Consider the following 16,499-nt stretch of genomic DNA (forward strand, 5'->3'; position numbering starts at 1 on the left):
AGCTCACTGCAACCTCCGCCTCCTGGGTTCAAGCAATTCTCCTGCCTCAGCCTCCCAAATAGCTGAAACTACGGGCACGCACCACCACACCCAATTAATTTTTGTATTTTAGTAAAGACGGGGTTTCACCATGTTGGCCAGGATGGTCTCGATCTCTTGACCTCGTGATTCACCTGCTTTGGCCTCCCAAAGTGCTGGGATGACAGGCATGTGCCAACACACCTGGCCAATTCCATTAAACAGTTATTGGAGGAAGATACCTAATTTTACCCAAACACTTCCCAAAATAGAAGAACACAGCATTTCCCAACCCATCGTATAAAGCCAACATTATTACCACAATATCAACATAAAGAGGAAAAATGTCAGACAAGAAAACCACAGACAGATATTCATCATTCACCCAGAAGCAGAAATTCTCAACAGCGTTATCAACAAATCAAGGAAAACACTGTCTGGATATATGGCACCATGACCCTGTGAGGTTTATTTTATGAACACAAGAAGGGCTGTTTTTTAACATCGAAAAAATCAATGTAATTAGCTCAACCAAGCCACTAAAGAGAAAAATGTGTACGATCTTTTCAAAACATGCAGCAGAAGTACTTGACAAAAATGAAAATCAACTTGGAAATAAAAATGCTGAGCCAAGTCTGCTTAACCCTACAGTGGGCTCGACAGAAAACCCACAGCTAACCGTAACTCATAGGATGGAAGACTGACCAAGATCTTTCCTCTGAGATCAGGAACAAAGAAGGGAGCCCCACTCTGCTGCAAACAAATCATGTTTCTGTCACCCACAAAAACGGATCGTAGATTAAAAACCAATGTAACTTTCTTTTTGCTTTTTGTTTTTTGAGACAGAGTCTTGCTCTATCTCCAGGCTGGAGTGCAGTGGCTCCATCTTGGCTCACTGCAACCTCCACTTCCTGGGTTCAAGCGATTCCCCTGCCTCAGCCTCCCAAATAGCAGGAACTATAGGCACGAGCCACCACACCTGGATAATTTTTTGTGTTTTAGTAAAGATGGGGTTTCACCATGTTGGTCAGGAAGGTCTTGATCTCCTGAACTCAGGATCTGCCCGCCTTGGCCTCTCAAAGTGCTGGGATTACAGTTGTGAGCCACCGCGCCCGGCCTGCCCACATCTTAATAGTGTTATTTGTTTGTTGTTGTAGCTGTTTCAGTTCTTTGTATATTGTGAATATGAGACTGTTTTAACCTCAACTTGATGATTCGTCCCAGCTCAATTCACAGAAGCTGGTGAAACAGTCGACATGGGTGTAACCTTCCATTTCCTGCCTCCGTGAGATCATGAGATGGAGTCTCACTCTGCCGCCCAGAGCGGAATGCCGTGGTGCAATCTCAGCTCACTGAAACCTCTGCCTCCCGGGTTCAGTTCAGGAGGGCTGATTCTCCTGTCTCAGCCTCCCGAGTAGCTGGGATTACAGGTGCGAGCCACCACACCCGGCTAATTTTTGTATTTTTAGTAGAGATGGGGTTTTGCCATGTTGACCAGGCTGGTCTCGAACTCCTGACCTCAAGCAATCCTCCCACCTCGGCCTCCCAAAGCGATAGGATTACAGGTGTGAGCCACCACGCCCAGCCCGTCTTTTCTCCCTCTTTGTCTCTCTTTCCTTCTCCTTTTTCACTCTCAGTATTTCTCTTCTGTCTTTCCCCCACTCCCTCTCTCTCCTTTCTCTCTCTCAGTATTTCTCTTCTGTCTTTCCCCCACTCCCTCTCTCTCCTTTCTCTCTCTCAGTATTTCTCTTCTGTCTTTCCCCCACTCCCTCTCTCTCCTTTCTCTCTCTCTTTCCCTCTCCTTTCTCAGTCTCCTTTCTCTCTCTCTCTTTCCCTCTCCTTTCTGACTCTCTCTTTCTCAGTATGTTTCCCCTCTCTCTTTTTCCCTCCTCTCCCTCTCTCTTTCTCTCTCTCAAAATCTCCCTCTTCCCCCTCTCACCCTCTCTCTTTCTTCCTCCCTCTCTACCCCACTCTCCATCTCTCCGTTTCTCTTCCTCTCTCCTTTTTTCTCTCTCTCCTCTGTCTTCTCCATGCCCCTTCTTCCCTCTCTCTCTTCCTCTCCTTCTCTCCACTTTTCTCTCATACCCAGCCCTCAAAAGAAACCACCACACTACGTACTGTGTCTGGCAATCCATATCCCCAAATCTTTATTCTCGTCTTGAGAGCAGCTTCTGAATTCTATTAGGTCCATCTCTCTATATCCTTTTACTTTCTTATCTCTGTTCTTATCTCTATTTTCTGAGCCGCCGACGTCAGGGTAACTCAGCAGATCAGGCTGTGAGATACTGAGATACCCACGGCAAAGGGAACGTGAAATGAGATGGGGTCAAAACCCAGAACCGTCCGTCACTAACACCGTTCACTTCTCTGCATAGCCCTGTCTTGTCTCCTCAAAGTGAGGACACAGGGAGAGAGACACTGTCGTGCAGCTTTTAAGAATTCAGGGTTGAGATTTTGATGCATCTGGGAGGGGCCTGCTTGCAGGTGAACTCAGTTGTTGGTGACAACGTGGCCGTGGGCTGGCCGGGATGATGGTAGCGTACACCTGCAAAGTTTGCTGTAAGAATTAAGAGATAATACCTGGAAGGATGCATGCAACAGGTGCTTAGCTGAATGCCTACAAACACTGTCTATAGTTAGTTATCCTTTGTAATCACGAGTATTTTTTTTTTTTTTTTTTTTTTTTTGCGATGAGTCTGGCTCTGTCACCAGCCTGGAGCGCAGTGGTGCAATCTTGGCTCACTACAACCTCTGCCTTCTGGGTTCAAGCGATCCTCCTGCCTCAGTCTCCTGAGTAGATGGGATTACAGGTGCATGCCACCATGCCCAGCGAATTTTTTTGTGTTTGTATTTTTAGTAGACACAGGGTTTCACAGTGTTGGCCAGGATGGTCTCCATCTGTTGACCTTGTGATCGGCCTGCCTCAGCCTCCCAAAGTGCTGGGATTACGAGCATGAGCCACCGTGCTCGGCCGAGTATCCCTTTTATTTTCATCTAACCACAAGGTGTTTCTTTAAACGGCCCTGTGACCTGCAGAGTAAAATGGAACGATGCTTATCTGGGCTGAATCACATATCAGAGCTTGATTCCTTTTCATGGCTGCATAATATTCCATGGTACAGATAAACCACATTGTGAGTATCCAGTCATCCACTGTTGGACATTTGGGTCATTTCCAGGGGCTGAGGGATGAGGGGAAGGGGGGTGCCTGCAAATGGGAATGGGTTCTCCTCTGGGGGTGCCAGAAATGTTGTGGAACTGGATACAGGGGGTGATCACACAACATCATGAACGCAGTAAACACCACTGAATGGTTCACTATAAAATGGTTAAAATGGTAAATTGTGTGTTTTGTGTATTTTACCACCATTAAAAACCTCTCAGATTGTGTTGTTGTTGTTTGTTTGTTTTTTTGAGACGGAGTTTCACTCTTGTCGCCCAGGCTGGAGTGCAGTGGTGTCATCTCAGCTCACTGCAAGCTCTGCCTCCCAGGTTGACACCATCCTCCTGCCTCAGCCTCCAGAGTAGCTGGGATTAAAGGCGTCCACCACCACGCCCAGCTAAATTTTGTATTTTTAGTAGAGACGGGGTTTCACCATGCTGATCAGGCTGGTCTTGAACTCCTGACCTCATGATCCACCCACTTCGGCCTCCCAAAGTGCTGGGATTACAGGCGTGAGCCATGGCACCTGGCCTTTCGCTCTTTTTGTATTTTCTCTCCCTTTGACATAAACCTCCAGGCACGTCATTGGCACACCTGTATCACGTGTGTTTCCGTTTTTCTGCTTGCTTTAAAGTGAACCCTAGCTCCCGTTTTTGTCTGTTTCTTTGTTTTTCTTGTTTCATTCTTGCACCAGAGAAAATTCTCATTAAGTGAATCCTCACTCTCCTTTTCAAAGCAGAACAGCTACTGGCCAGGCATCACGGCCCACGCCTGTTTTCCCGGCACTTTCAGAAGCCGTGGCAGGTGGGTAACCTGAGGTCAGGAGTTCGAGACCAGCCTGGCCAACACGGTGAAACATTGTCTCCACTAAAAATACAAAAATTAGCCAGGCATGGTGGGGGCGCTCCTGTAATCCCAGCTACTTGAGAGGCTGAGACATGATAATTGCTGGAACCCAGGAGGCAGAGGCTGCAGTGAGCTGAGATCGCGCCACTGTACTTCAGCCTGGGCGACAGAGCTGGAATCTCAATAAATTAGTCAATTAATTAATTCAACTAATTATTAGTCAATTAATTACTTAATTAATTAAAAAGCAGAATACCTGTTAGTAACTGGCGTAATTACCCTTCTCACAGTAGATGCAAACTCTGCCCTTATGTCTTTTTTGAAACCGAGTCTTGCTCTGTCGTCCAGGCTGAAATGCAGTGGTATGATCTCGGCTCACTGCAACCTCTCCCTCCCAGGTTCAAGCGATTCTCCCACCTTAGCCTCCTGAGTAGCTGGGACTACAGGCATGCTCCACCGCACCCGGCTGATTTTTGTATTTTTTAGTAGAGACGAGGTTTCACCATGTTGGTCAGGCTGGTCTTGAACGCCTGACCTCAGGTGATCCGCAGGCATCGGCCTCCCAAAGTGCTGGGATTACAGGCGTGAGCCACCACATCCAGCCCTCTGTCCTTATTTCTGTTTTTGTTTATGTTGTTGTTTTGAGACAAGACTTCATTCTGTCACCCGGGCTGGAGTGCAGTGGTACAATCACAGCCCACTGCAGCCTCAACCTTGCAGATTCAAGTAATCCTCCTATCTCAGCCTCCCGAGTAACTAGGACTGCTGTCATGCACTACCATGCCCCACTAATTTTAACATTTTTTTGTGGAAATTTTTTTTTTTTGAGACAGAGTTTCGCTCTTTGTTGACCAGAGTGGAGTGCAGTGGTGCTATCTCAGCTCACTGCAACCTCCACCTGCTGGGTTCACGCGATTCTCCTGCCGCAGCCTCCTGAGTAGCTGGGAGTACAGGTGTCCGTGACCATGCTCGGCTAATTTTTATATTTTTAGTAGAGACGGGGTTTCACCATGTTGGCCAGGCTGGTCTCGAACTCCTGACCTCAGGTGATCCACCCGCCTCGGTCTCCCAAAGTGCTGGGATTACAGGTGTGAACCACCGCGCCCGGCCAGGTATTTCTTTATAACCGGCTGAGAACTGACAAATACAGTCTCCTAAAGGCAGGCCTGGGCCCCATACAACATGCCACCTTGTGGGCTCACGGTGAAGCTTATATCATCACCGTGCTAACCTGAGCCGTTTCACTAGACATGTCAACAGTCATAGCTACAGGTGTCTGCAAACTGTACATCCCTGTCTTCATATTCAGGAAGCCCCCACATCGCCAACCATCCTTTGTCCCAGGAAGAAATAGTAAACACACTTCTTTTTTTTTTTTAGAAGGAGTCTCGCTCTTTTGCCAGGCTGGGGCGCAGTGGCGCGATCTAGGCTCACTGCAACCTCCGCCTCCCGAGCTCAAGTGATTCTCCTGTGTCAGCCTCCTGAGTAGCTGGGATTACAGGCGCACGCCACCATGCCTGACTAATTTTTGCATTTTTAGTAGAGATGGGGTTTTACCATGTTGTCCAGGCTGGTTTCGATCTCTTGACCTTGTGATCCACCCGCCTCGGCCTCCCAAAGTTCTGGGATGACAGGCGTGGGCCACTGCGCCCGGCCAGTAAACACACTTTTACAAATAAACTTTAATTTTCTCCCTTTCTTCTTTGTTTCTGTTTCTCAGTGCCCTCTGTCTGTATTTTTTTTTTTCCATAGCTGCCACCCTGGAGTCTTTCATTTCATCCTCGGCTTTTCTTCTGTCAGTCTCATTCACTGAATCTGCCCTTTGGTTCTCCAGCCAGGGTTCTTCTCCTCCATGCTCTGTTTGTCACATTCCTCTCGCTTCTGTTTTGATTTGTGTAACGGTGACAATAGCTGTGAGGTCGGGATTAGCTGCCCCTAATTCTGTTCAGGTGAACACCACTTATATCTGCACTTCCCTTTTTCTCCGGAGGTCAGTCTTGCAGAGGAGAAAATGCAGGTTGGCTCAAAGATGCAATGTGAGTGTGACATTTCTTCTATACAAAAAAAAAAAAAAAATCGTGTTTTGCTTGAACCTGGGAGGCAGAGGTTGCAGTGAGCCAAAAAGGCGCCACTGCACTCCAGCCTGGGCAACAGAGTGAGACTCCATCTAAAAAAAAAATAGTGTTCTGAATATGAATAATGCCACCTGGTATGGCTGGCTAAATTACCCAAATTCGCCCAATTGTTCACTAAAAGATGCTTTTCTCTTTTTTTCCTGGTATGACAGTATTGAGAGTGTAGTTTGAAAACGAAGAAGAGAGCATGTTGCCTAAGGAGTGAAAGACAAGACAAGAGAGTTTGAAAATGGCACGGAAGAGCTTATCACAGTCGGACACTCATCTGAGGCTTCATTTCATCGAAAAGAAAATAGAAAAAGATAAAAGAAAATAGAAAAAGAATTCCATTCTCCGTGATGTAATTATTCATACCTAGTATTCGATAGTACAACAGGGTGACTATCGTCAAAATATTTTAATTGCACATTTTAAGATAACTAAAAGAGTATGTATTAGTCCGTTTTCATGCTGCTGATAAAGACATACCCAAAGCCGGGTGCGGTGGCTCACACCTGTCATCCCAGCACTTTGGGAGGCCGAGGTGGGCAGATCACCTGAGGTCAGGAGTTTGAGACCAGCCTGGCCAACATGGTGAAACCCCGTCTCTAGTAAAAATACAAAACTTAGCCGGGCGTGGTGGCCCATGCCTGTAATCCCAGCTAATCAGGAGGCTGAGGCAGGAGAATTGCTTGAACTCAGGAGGTGGAGGTTACAGCGAGCCGAGATCATGCCACTGCACTCCAGCCTGGGTGACAGAGCGAGAATCAGTCTCAAAAAAAAAAAAAAAAAAACCCAGTCAGGCATGGTGGCTCACTCCTGTAATCCCAGCACTTTCGGAGGCTGAGGTGGGAGGATCACCTGAGGTCAGGAGTTTGAGACCAGCCTAGCCAACATGGTGAAACCCCATCTCTACTAAAAATACAAAAATTAGCTGGGTGTAGTGGCCCGTGCCTGTTATCCCAGCTAATCATGAGGCTGAGGCTGGAGAATCACTTGAACATGGGTGGCAGAGGTGGCAGTGAGCTGAGATTGCACCACTGCAGTCCAGGCTGGGCAACAGAGTAAGACTTGGTCTCAAAAAAAAAAAAAAAAAAAAAAAAAAAAGCATACCCTAGATTGGGTAATTTATTTAAAAAAAGAGACATACCCGAGACTGGGAAATTTATAAAGAAAATGAGGTTCCATGGACTCACAGTTCCACGTGGCTGGGGAGGCCTCACAGTCATCGTGGAAGGAGAAAGGCACATCTTACATGGTGGCAGGCAGAAGACAATGAGAGCCCAGTGAAAGCAGTTTCCCCTGATAAAACCATTAGATCTCATGAGACTTATTCACGACCTCCAGAACAGTCTGGGGGAAACCAGCCCCATGATTCATTTATCTCCCACCCAGTCCCTCCCACAACACATGGGAATCATGGGAGCTACAATTCAAGATGAGATTTGGGTGGGGACACCACAACACATGGGAATCATGGGAGATGCAATTCAAGATGAGATTTGAGTAGGGACACAGCCAAATCATATTAGAGTATAACTGGATTGTTTGTAACACAAAGGATAAATGCTTGAGGGCATGCAAGCTCCATTCTCCACGATGTGATGCAATGCTTCATAGCATTGCATGCTTGTATCAAAACATCCTCTCTGCACGGTGCATTGAACATGAATTATGCCATGTTGACTGTGTGTGATATCTGATGTATACAAAAACGGAGGTCAAGGCCCAAACACCGGGAGCACCAATGTCCAAGAGCATGAGAAGCTGGAGGTCCCGGTTCCAGGTAAGGAAAAGAGAATATAGTCTCCCTTCATCTGCATTTTCATTCTCTGCAAATCCCTCAGTGGAGAGGACAGTACCCATCCCCATTGGTGAGGGTGGTCTTTACTCAGTCTACCTATTCAAATGCTCATCTCTTCCCAAAACACCCTCGCAGACACACCCAGTGTGGGTGTGAAAAATGGGAGTTGAACAATGAGAACACATGGACACAGGGAGGGGAACATCACACACCAGGGCCTGTCGGGGGGTGGGGGGATAGGGGAGGGAAAGCATTAGGAGAAATACCTAATGTAGATGACAGGTTGATGGGTGCAGCAAACCACCATGGCACATGGATACCTGTGTAACAAACCTGCACGTTCTGCCCATGTACCCCAGAACTTAAAGCATAATAATAATAATAATAAAATCTCACGCACCCTAAATATATACAGCTACTATATATCCACACAACATATACATAAATATATACACCTACCATGTACCCACAAAAGACAAAAATTTTAAAACACAAAGAGAAAGGAAACAGTGAAAATCAACAGACAGAGGTAAGAGACAACCTCCTATTCAGTGTTGCCATGATTCAGTAGAAAAATCCGTCCCACTTCAGGGCTGCAGAGACCCTCAGGGTCACCCATCATAGCCCACGGAGGTGCCATAAAAAATAATACTCAGGGATCTTCATCTTCAATAAATAAAGACTCTCTTTACCTTTCCGAGGTTATAAAGAATCTTCAATGGACCGTGCCTTTCTCTTGGAAGTATCTTGGGTCTTCGCTGTCGAATTCCTAGGTCATGGAAGAAATTGTGTGAAAGGTAGAAGGTACATTTTATTCTGGAATATAGGGTCCAGGAAAGGGTCTGGGGGCCTCATGAATCATCTGAAATTAGGTGCAAAACTTTGCACGTATGAGTATGTCTGCACCATGTCTAGATGGAGGCTTCTGAGCTTTCATCACATGGGGAAAGGGGTCTCAGAAAGCAAGCAAGCAAGAAAGCAAGCAAGAGTGAAAGAGGGGGTAGGGAGGGAAGGAGGAGGATGGGGGAGGAGTGAAAGAAACAAAAAGAAAGAAGGGAAAAAGAAAGAAAAAGAAAGAAGGAAGGAAGGAAAGAAAGAAAGAGAAAGAAAGAAAGAAAGAAAAAGAGAAAAGAAAAGAAAGAAAGGAAGGAGGGAAGGAGGGAGGGACGGAAGGAAGGAAGGAGCGAGAGAAGGAAGGAAGGAGCAAGAGAAGGAAGGAAGGAGCGAGAGAAGGAAGGAAGGAATGAAGGAAGGAAGGAAAGGAGGGAGGAAGGGAGGCAAGGAGGGAAGGGAGGCAAGGAGGGAAGGGAAGGGAAGGCAGGGATGGAGAAAGAAAGAGAGAAATAAAAAGAAAGAGAAAATTGGAGACTTCATAGAGAAGCAAGGGACTCTTGTCTGACCTTGGACCATGGGCTGATGTAAGAATGGCTTCTCCCTTTCTTTCTCACAGGCAGATACGGCTGATTCCCCAGATGTTAGATTCCACTTTGGATTAAGGGCTGTTTCCTAGTAGCCTGTTGTGAAAATACAATCCACAGAGTGTAAATGAGCAAATTTTTAGAGTTTTCCTAAAGATCCCTACTTGTTATTTTACTAACAACTCCTGCTCCAAAGCACTGCTTGGCGAATCTCATGAAGTTCAGCTGGATCTGAAAGCAACTGAAATTCCCACAGTTTGGGGAAAAGGGGCTGTTATCAGGGCCTTGTGGGTTTCGTACATAGTCGGGATAGATGCAATTATGGCATCCCGATTACTTGTTATCCATTACAGTTAGTTCAGCATCGTGACTAACGATTGATTTAGTGTTCAGTATGGTATTTGGTTAGCAACAGTTTGTGCAGTAAGTTGTAAATACTGCTTTCAGCATGATTTGGGCTAAAAGGATGTAGTCACTCTTTTCCAATTCAAATACAAATCACAAAAATGTGACCTCAGCATGGTGTTGATTTTTGAGGGGATACTTGTCCAAATATATTCCATTGACTGTTGTTTGTGCCTTTACCTTTTTTTTTTTTTTTTTTTTTTGAGGTGGAGTTTCACTCTTGTTGCCCAGGCTGGAGTGCAATGGCGCCATCCTGGCTCACTGCAACCTCTGCCTCCCGGGTTCAAGCCATTCTCCTGCCTCAGCCGCCCGAGTAGCTGGAATTACAGGCATGCACTACCACAGCTGGCTAATTTTTTTGTCTCAAAAAAATATAATAATTATTAGGGAATTGTTTATTCTGTAATATTATTATTTATGTAAGTAATTTGTGAACATATCCAACTTTGAAATGTGTAATATTATATAAAGTTAAGCACCTCTTCTTTTGTCACCAGGCAATGTCGTCATTCAGTAGGAAATGCTATTTTGAGATGTGTGTGCATGTGTGTGCGTGTGTACACACACGGTTTGTACACATAGATGTGTATACACTCAAACTGTGCATATGATATGTGTGTCTATAAATACATATTACTAACTCTATATGTCTGTATATATTTTTCTGTACATGCGAGACATATATAATATATAATTATTAATAAGTGCTTATAGCAACATAGATTGCTTTTGTAAGTTTTGTAGATAAATTGTATCATATGGAGTATTTTGCAACTTGAATTATTTTTACTCCATAATATATTTGCAATCTCAATACGTTGAACAAGTTGACCTGGTTGATTCTCTGGTTCTTCACACATTTCTGTTTAATGATGGTACAGGGAATTGAACACTGACCTCTTACATCGTCCTCAAACAGTTTTACTTTTATTGATGTAGAATACATTGTTGCAAGCTTTTCTCCCTAAACACTCTTGCACCACACACGAATGTTACTTCATTGGCAGGATGTTGACTAGTTCTTGCCCGATATTTCCATTTCTTTTTTTTTTTTTTGAGATGGAGTCTCGCTCTGTCACCCAGGCTGGAGTGCAGTGGTGCAATCTCAGCTCACTGCAACCTTCGCCTCCCGGGTTCAAGCAATTCTCCTGCCTCAGCCTCCCACCTAGCTGAGACTATTTAGAGGCACCCGCCACCACGCCCAGCTAATTCTTTGTATTTTTAGTAGAGACGGGGTTTCACCATGTTGGCCAAGATGGTCTCGATCTCCTGACCTCAGGTGATCTGTCCACCTTGGCCTCTCAAAGTACTGGGATTACAGGCGTGAGCCACCGTGGCTGGCCTCTCGTTTTGTTTTTAATTAGTTTATGTGATTTTGTTTTACATGCATATCATGTAAACAGAATACAATCAGTCTTTTTAAAAAATATCTTCTCAGCATCATCAATTTAATTCTATTTTTCTTTATTAATCATCAGTACACCTGTGATCCCAGCTACTCGAAAGGCTGAGGCAGGAGAATCGCTTGAACCCAGGAGGTGAAGATTGCAGTGACCCAAGATGGAGCCACTGCACTCCAGCCTGGGCGACAGAGCGAGATTCCATCTCACAACAAAAGAAAGCACACTATTGATCTCACTTACCCCACAGAACAGTCCTGACTTCCTTTCTAGCTGCAGGAGGGAAATTGTGGAGAGCAGCCATCTCCCATCCTTGGAGTTGTTTCCCTAAGTAAATCATGAGGCCACTTTTGCAGGAAATCCATACGCTGCCAGGAAGAGCTGATGCAACTAAATGAAGAAAACTCTTGGCTTCTGGTGGCTCACAGCTGACTGACTGTTCCTTCCCCCTGAGCAATGAAGGTGAGTGTGGTGGGTGCTGTCCCGCTGGAATCACACAGTAGTGTCTGCCAGACACAGAGATGGAAGGGCAGATTGCTTCAGGAGCTTCCTGGGGTTCCTGCAAAAAAAATGCCATAAATTCGGTGGCTAAAACTACAAGAATCTATGCTCCCCCGGTCCTGGAAGCTGGTAGTCTCAGATCAAGGTATCTCAAGGACATGCTCCCTCCAGAGACTCTAGGGGAAGATCCTTTCTGCCTCTGCCAGCTCCTGGGGGCTCCAGGTGTCCCTGGGCTTGTGGGTGCGTCACTTTAGTCTCTGCCTCTGTCTCCACGTGGCCTTCTCCTCTGTGTCTGTCTCCTCTCTGTCTCTTAGAAGGACACCTGTCATTGATTTAGGGACCACACAGATAATTCAGGATGATCTCATCTTCAGGTCCTTTATTTAGTTACATCTGCAAACACCCCTTTTTCAAATAAGGTCTCAGTCACAGATTCTGAGGATTAGGACATGGACATACCTTTTTGGGGGATCACAGTTGAATCTACTTCGCTTGTATCCAGTTCCCTCCAGAGGCTCTCAGGGAGGGTCCTTCCTGCCTCTCCCAGCTCCTGGGGGCTCCAGGTGTCCCTGTGCTTGTGGCCCCATCACTCCAGTCTCCGCCTCCGTCTCCACGTGGCCTCCTCCTCTGTGTCTGTGTCTCCTCTTCTGTCTCTTACAAGGACACCTGTCATTGGATTTATGCCCCACCCAGATAATTCCAGAGGATCTTATCTTGAAATCTTTCATTCAATTACATCTGCAGAGATTCCTTTTCCAAATAAGGTCCCATTCACAGGTTCTGGGGATTAGGACATGAACATGTCTTTTGGGGGAACCACAGTTCAGTCCACTACAATTGTATCCATTTCCCTCCAGAGAATCTAGGGGAGGGTCCTTCCTGCCTCTCCCAGCTCCTGGGGGCTCCAGGCATCCCTGGGCTTGTGGCCGCGTCACTGCAGTCTCTGCCTCCATCTCCACGTGGCCTTCTCCTCTGTGTGTGTGTCTCCTCTTCTGTCTTTTAGAAGGACATCTGTCGTTGTATTTAGGACCCACCCTAATCCAGGATGATCTCATGTTAAGTTAGTTTCACCTGCAAAAAAAAAAAAAATTGTGTCCAAACAGGGTTTCACTCGTAGGTACTGGGACTCAGGATGTGCACCCCTTCTGTTTGCCACGATCCTTTATCTCTTCAGCATCCAGCAGCCTGCTGCACACTGCTGTGGACTAATAAAGGCATGAGGGAGACGATCGGAGAAAGAGAATACGGCAGAAGTGTGAGTCAGACTCCGGGGGCGATGGAACGGTGGAGATGCAGAAATGCAAATTTGCAAATTCGTCTACCCATTTGCTTTGCCCCGGAGCCCAGCGCAGAGCTGGGGAAGGCAGCTCCGCGGAAGGCAGAGCCCTGCTCTGCCTGGGGTGAGCTCATGGAAGCATTCCAGAAAACAGTGATTAGGCACCTACTGTGTATCAGGCACCATGGACGTCCTCAAAACGCAAGAGTGAGCCAAGTGCGTGCACAGGCTGAGAAGGTGGATGATGGCAAAGGGCGTCAACACCTCTGGGCTGGGGACAGGCTTAAAATTGGGGAAGAGACTCAGGGGGCCTTGAGCGTCATGTGGTATCACACAGGCACCCTAGAGAGAGAAGGTGAGTTGGAGATGTTTCTCATTTAGAAAAATAAACTGAGCTCTCTCCGCCAGCACGCATTTAATTTTACATAAACATGTTCCATCATAAATCTAACTGATTTTCAACATGAACGTAAAATATAAAACCTGCTCTAGGATTTATTTCCAAAAAGATGTTACATCAGAATCGCCTGAATCATCAGACTCATCTGGTTTGGAAAAATTGGATTCATCCAACGAACCTTCAGCCAACAACTGTTGTAGAACGATGTTAATATCACATGTGGCAATGATATGTTTTCTAGGATTCGACATTTTCAGCGATCGAGAATGATTATATTTCAAATGGAAATACCACTATTAAGACAGAATGGTATAAATAGGATGACGTCTTCCGTTTCCAAAGCTGACATATTAGAATGATGAGAAAATAATCATAAAAATGACATACAGAGGCTGAGCACGGTGGCTCACGCCGGTCATCCTAGCACTTTGGGAAGCCAAGGTGGACGGATCACCTGAGGTCAGGAGTTCAAGACCAGCCTGGCCAAGACGGTGAAACTCCGTCTCTACTAAAAATACAAAAATTAGCCCGACGTGGTGGCGGGCGCCTGTAATCCCAGCTACTCGGAAGGCTGAGGCAGGTGAATTGCTTGAACCCAGGAGGCGGAGGTTGCAGGGAGCCGAGATCACAACCATTGCACTCCAGCCTGGGCAACAGAGCGAGGATCCATCTCAAAAAAAACAAAAGATACTGTGTGGCAATGTTATCTCAGAGTAAATGCTGCTGCCACAAGTACAGCCCGTGAGTATTCTCGGGGCAAACAGGAAGAGGGTTGAAGCTAGAGAGACACTCGCTCTTCCCACCACCTCTTAACGTCCTATTTGTGCTTCAAGGACACTCAGTCCCTTGTTATATCCATAAATCCCTTCTCCTGCCAGCCCAGCAGTGAGGGCCCCATTGCCCATTACCTATCTATAGGGAACCAGCCCTGCAGGCATGCAGAGACCCCTGAGACAGTCTTCCTCATGTCCACTCATCATAGCCCCAAAAGCTAACACCCAGGGATGGGCTGTAACCCGCTTGAGGTTAGAAGGTCACTGACGTTACAGGAGTCCGCACTGACACCCAGGGGCCCTGACTCCTGGCACGCTGGATATTGCTGAGAGGCAGAGGCTGCTCTGGGACACACCTGTTCTTACCTGGTCCCCAGGATCCCGGTCTTTTGAACAGGGCTGCTTTGCACGATACCCTCAGGTACCTGCCTCCCAGTGCTCTGTCCTTCTCAGATGGCTCAGGGCTGTGGTTCCTGGGAAAAGCTTCGGGATGAGGTTTCCTGCCATGTTTCCCCATGGGTCAGAATAATGTCATATTGATTGTGGAAATCAGCAGCACTGCTTACTTTTTTTTTTTTTTCAGGCGGAGTCTCGCTCTGTCACCGAGGCTGGAGTGCAGTGGTGCAATCTCTGCTCACTGCAACCTCTGCCTCCTGGGTTCAAGTGATTCTCCTGACTCAGCCTCCCGAGTAGGTGGGACTATGGGCTCCCACCACCACGTCCAGATAATTTTTGTCTTTTTAGTAGAAATGCGGTTTTGCCACGTTGGCCAGGCTGGTCTCGAACTGCTGACCTCAGGTGATCCGCCCACCCCAGCTAATTTTTGTATTTTTAGTAGAGACGGGGTTTCATCATGTTGGCCAGGCCGGTCTCGAACTCCTGACCTCGTGATCCGCCCGCCTTGGCCTCCCAAAGTGCTGGAATTACAGGCTTGAGCCACTGCACCTGTCCTAGGTATGTTCGTTTAACAATACTGTAGGGTATACTTAAATATTTGTTAGGCTCAATTCCTGGTGGCTTAGTCATTCTGCCCTGGGGATTGTCCTTGCTTCACACTGGTTCCAGAAACTCCTCACGGCCCCCACAATGAATTCCTGGTGGCTTAGTCATTCTGCCCTGGGGATTGTCCTTGCTTCACACTGGTTCCAGAAACTTCTCATCACCCCCACAGTGAATTCCTGGTGGCTTAGTCATTCTGCCCTGGGGATTGTCCTTGCTTCACACTGGTTCCAGAAACTTCTCACTGTCCCACAATGAATTCCTGGTGGCTTAGTCATTCTGCCCTGGGGATTGTCCTTGCTTCACACTGGTTCCAGAAACTTCTCACCGTCCCCACAATGAATTCCTGGTGGCTTAGTCATTCTGCCCTGGGGATTGTCCTTGCTTCACACTGGTTCCAGAAACTTCTCACCGTCCCCACAATGAATTCCTGGTGGCTTAGTCATTCTGCCCTGGGGATTGTCCTTGCTTCACACTGGTTCCAGAAACTTCTCACCGTCCCACAATGAATTCCTGGTGGCTTAGTCATTCTGCCCTGGGGATTGTCCTTGCTTCACACTGGTTCCAGAAACTTCTCACCGTCCCCACAATGAATTCCTGGTGGCTTAGTCATTCTGCCCTGGGGATTGTCCTTGCTTCACGCTGGTTCCAGAAACTTCTCATCGTCCCCACAAAGGGAGCAGATTATGTACAGCACGTGGTGGTTGACTCCGCAATGACACTCAGGTTTAGACGAATGAGGACAGCTTATCTCCTTATCATCCCACTCCTCACTCCAGTTATCCGTACCCTTCTGTCTTTATATCCAGCTTTGCCTGTGCTGAGAAGCAGCCTCTCAAGGCAAGAAGTAAGAATACTCTGATTCCGACTTGCTGACAAATTGCTGGTTCTTGGAATTGTGTGGCAGGTGTATTTGCCAAACCACTTACAAAAAAAAGTTAGGGTGGATTTTATGTTATGTGATTTTTACCACAATAATAATAATTATTAATAAAGCCTTTAGTGACTTCCTTATAAATCTCCCTTTTTTTTTTTTTTTTTTTTTAAGACAGAGTCTCAGTCTGTCACCCAGGCTGGAGTGCAATGGCACAATATCGGCTCACTGCAAGCTCCGCCTCCCAGCTTCACGCCATTCTCCCGCCTCGGCCTCCCAAGTAGCTGGGACTACAGGCGCCCGCCACCACGCCCGGCTAATTTTTTGTATTTTTAGTAGAGACGGGGTTTCACCGTGTTAGCCAGGATGGTCTCGACCTCCTGACCTTGTGATCCGCCCGCCTCAGCCTCCCAAAGTGCTGGGATTCCAGGCGTGAGCCACCGCGCCCAGCCGTAAATCTCTTATATGAACTATGAACAAACATCACCTAGGAGATGGGAAAAGACCC

General features: G+C 46.7%; 1 long non-coding RNA gene across 1 annotated transcript; it reads right to left on the reverse strand.

The window, feature by feature from the left end:
• Window positions 1-363: 363 nt before the first annotated feature.
• LOC117978601 (uncharacterized) lies at window positions 364-13,345 on the reverse strand. Its single transcript, XR_004669288.3, has 4 exons — window positions 12,129-13,345; window positions 11,412-11,727; window positions 9,346-9,459; window positions 364-8,714 (listed from the first exon to the last, which is right to left on the reverse strand). It is a non-coding gene; the product is annotated as an uncharacterized LOC117978601 (long non-coding RNA).
• Window positions 13,346-16,499: the final 3,154 nt, after the last annotated feature.

This window comes from Pan paniscus, chromosome X, assembly GCF_029289425.2.
Source record: "Pan paniscus chromosome X, NHGRI_mPanPan1-v2.0_pri, whole genome shotgun sequence".
Classification (NCBI taxonomy): domain Eukaryota; kingdom Metazoa; phylum Chordata; class Mammalia; order Primates; family Hominidae; genus Pan; species Pan paniscus.